A 3,311-nucleotide genomic window follows, 5' to 3' on the forward strand; every position below is an offset into this window, starting at 1 on the left:
TTATTCCATACTTTATTTTTGTTCATAAAATTTTGTTGCAAGAACCAATCATGCCGCCGAAGCGAATTTCTAAGGGGAAGCAAACCGAGGCTGAACCATTAAGGCCTCGGAAACGGACCATTCGTCATCCAAATTCGCACGACATAATTTTTGACAACCCGGAGCATGAACGATGGTACTCATCTCACGTCAAGCGTAAGATAACACCGACGAGGTATTTTTGCTCTCACACTTTAGCTCAATTGGGTATGTCGGGGGAATTATATAGGATGTTTCATGTCCTATTGTCGCTACGCAAAAAATACAGAGTCGCCATCAGTTTTTATTTATTCCAAAGGAAAGGGAAAATATCGAGAAAACCCCAAAGAATGGTCGTCGCAACCACGAACAGGTTCGGAAGTCGATTATGCAAGGGGAAGGTATTAGCATCCCTCACATCCATGGTACTCCATGGGAACCATCTAGGATGTTTGCGCTTACGTGTCTGTTATTTATCGAATGCTTGCTTGCCAAAGGATTGCGGAGTGGAGGTAGATTTTAAATTAGTGTGCTCGCCAAGGAATGGATCCTCGTGCCTACGTATACCCACTTGTTGAAGTGAGAAATCAGAGCCTTCGTAGTTCGTGGGTTAAAAATTATTTGTTTATTTTGTTGATTTTATTACCTTGAAGAAGGGTTTTCGATCGCGTCGCCCTAAGGCTCAAACAAAAGGTTTGAATGCGTAGAGTTGTTTTTATGTTTTTGAGAAAACGTTATTGATTTCGGATTGCACTAAAGACTATGGATAAAGGTGAATACCTCAAACAATCAAGCCAAACGTCTTGTGTTCGAAGCATTCAGAATGAGTGTAGGAAAGCTCCAGTCTTATCCCTTCTTTATCGCTTAAGGCTCGTGACGTACGATCCTAATCGTATTTATTATATTTTTGAATTTGATTTGAAGAAGAGACCGCTTGATGTTGGATCAAGGGTTTGCTTATTGAGTTTGATTTGAAAAGGACCTCTTGACGTTGGATCAAAGGTTTGATTATTGGTCGCGAAATGGTGAGTGTTCCTAATGCCTAAGGAGTAACTAACAAGCAATAAAAGAAAACAAGTAAATGCGTACATCGGAAAGGGGTGGGGGTATATGTAAAGTACAAGGGAGTTGCGAAAATAAAAGATCTCATTGTCAGGTAGCCCAAGAGAAAGTCGTGTGTGAGCAAGTGTGTCCTAAACTAGAAAGCACATAAAAGATTACAATTTATCTTGATTCTTGAATGCTCCTTCCATGTTAGGGTTGAATGATTGTCCAAGGTCTTTTGCAAGGGTCCTAACAACAATCTCTAAGTCCATTACATGTTTGAGAATTATCTTTTTTATTTTCGTATTTTTTAAGTTTTATTCTTTTTTAGGTCCTTTTTTAGATGAAGAATGAATATGTACAATATAAAGCAAAATAAAACAATATAAAGTAAATTACAAGAATTAAATATTAGAATCGGAAATTAAATGTTAGAAGTTAATGGTTAATGTTAGGAATTAATATTAATCAAGACAAATGTCAAGAGGATCGAAGTCAAATATTAAAACAATTCTAATATTGTGAAACAATTATCAAAGATCAAAATCAAATGAAGTTCTAAACCTAAAACAATCACCGAAACAAATTCTAAATTTACAAACAAATATCAAAAATAAATCCTAAAATTAATTCTAACATCAAGTTCAAAATAATATTCTAAATCAAATGCTAAAATATAATTCAAGGCGAATCTACCATTAATATTCTAACATTCTAATCTAAACTAGTCAACATGATTAACCTAATCATATATTCTAAAATTCTAGAATTATAGGACTAATTCTAAAATTCTAAAACTAGATCTACTTCTAAGATTAAATCTAATTCTAAGGTTAAGTTAAACTCTAATTACCGTAATACTCTAATCTAATGTTATACTTGACACTTAATCCAATCTATAATCCAATTAGCAAAAGGAAAGAACAAGAAAAAAAAAGGGAGACTGATATACCAAACACTCAGCCACGGGTGAGTCACTGAAGTCTATGGTATACGGAGGAAAGGGCCCACGGACTGGCCCAGGGATCTCAATACTCGCCGGCGGAGGATACTAACACTTCGTTTGGGCTTTAGGCTTAAAACGCGTTTAGAACTCCACAGATCTAGCAACTGAAGCCAAAAGAGACACCAGCATCTCACGAGGGAACCAAGCAAGAAGCGACGGTACCTTCGCGACCGGAATCCGGGAAACATCGCGATTCTTCCTCGGTCGCCCTCACGTCGTCCATGATCTTCGTATTTGGATTCCATGTTTAACACCGTGGATTCGTGCTTAACGGCCTTCTTCACATCCGTTTCTTCTTTGTTATCTATGACTTGACATACGCCGTCGCCGTTATTGGTGTCGTCGGTTGTGGCAGACGCTACAGCGGCGAAGAGGAAGAAAGCGAGGATAAGGCGATGCTGGACGAAGGATCTCAGAAGAAATTTTGAGAGAGGAAGAAGATTCGAGAAGGGAGAAACGGTTTTTTGAAAGAGGAGTTGCTCCCGAAGAAAACATAATTGCACTGTGGAATCAGGTACTTATAGAGAAGTAATTTTGAGTTTTGGAATTTTACACAGCCGTTTTCCAAATTTTTCTTTCCGTGCCGTTTATGCGCCTTTGCTGCGTTTCATTTTGTGGACTGCAGTTCTACGTTCCGTCCTTTACGCACTTGAAGTTTTGACGCTTTGGAGTTGTGGCTTTGGCTTATGGCGCATTTGCGTTTCTGTTGGCTTTTGTGCCGTGTTTTGATGCAGCTTGGAAGCTGCGCTCGCAAGTCGTTTGGTATTTGGCGGCTGCGAAGTTTAGCAGCTTCTGGTCATGCGTTCCCATTCCTTCACCTTATTATTATTATTATTATTATTATTATTATTATTATTATTTATTTTTTTAAATATTGGGCTGTGGGAATTAACATTGGAAATGGATTAGAAAGATGGGTTAGATTAATGAAAGATGGATTGGATTAATAAACTTGGATTTGTTGGATAAATGTACAAATGGATAACAATAGATATTTGGAATTGGTTTAATGGTTTGGATTAAGAAAAGGACACTTGCTTTGAATGGATTTGGTGGTTAAATGGGCTACCTCTAAACCACTAATGGCCCATTAGAAAAAGAAATAAAATCTACAATGGTTAAAATTCTAAACATTAAATCGAACTTCCAAACATCAATTTGAACTCAAATTAACTCGAATAAAAATCCATTCGACTTAACTTGAAATAAAAAATCCGTTTGAAACTGAGATCAATGAAAAAGG

General features: G+C 37.2%; 1 long non-coding RNA gene across 1 annotated transcript; it reads left to right on the plus strand.

The window, feature by feature from the left end:
- Positions 1–1,121: 1,121 nt before the first annotated feature.
- On the plus strand, positions 1,122–3,078 carry LOC127080884 (uncharacterized). Its single transcript, XR_007788056.1, has 2 exons — positions 1,122–2,582; positions 2,694–3,078. It is a non-coding gene; the product is annotated as an uncharacterized LOC127080884 (long non-coding RNA).
- The last annotated feature ends 233 nt before the right edge of the window (positions 3,079–3,311 follow it).

The sequence above is a fragment of the Lathyrus oleraceus genome, chromosome 5 (genome assembly GCF_024323335.1).
Source record: "Lathyrus oleraceus cultivar Zhongwan6 chromosome 5, CAAS_Psat_ZW6_1.0, whole genome shotgun sequence".
In the NCBI taxonomy this organism is placed as follows: Eukaryota; Viridiplantae; Streptophyta; class Magnoliopsida; order Fabales; family Fabaceae; genus Lathyrus; species Lathyrus oleraceus.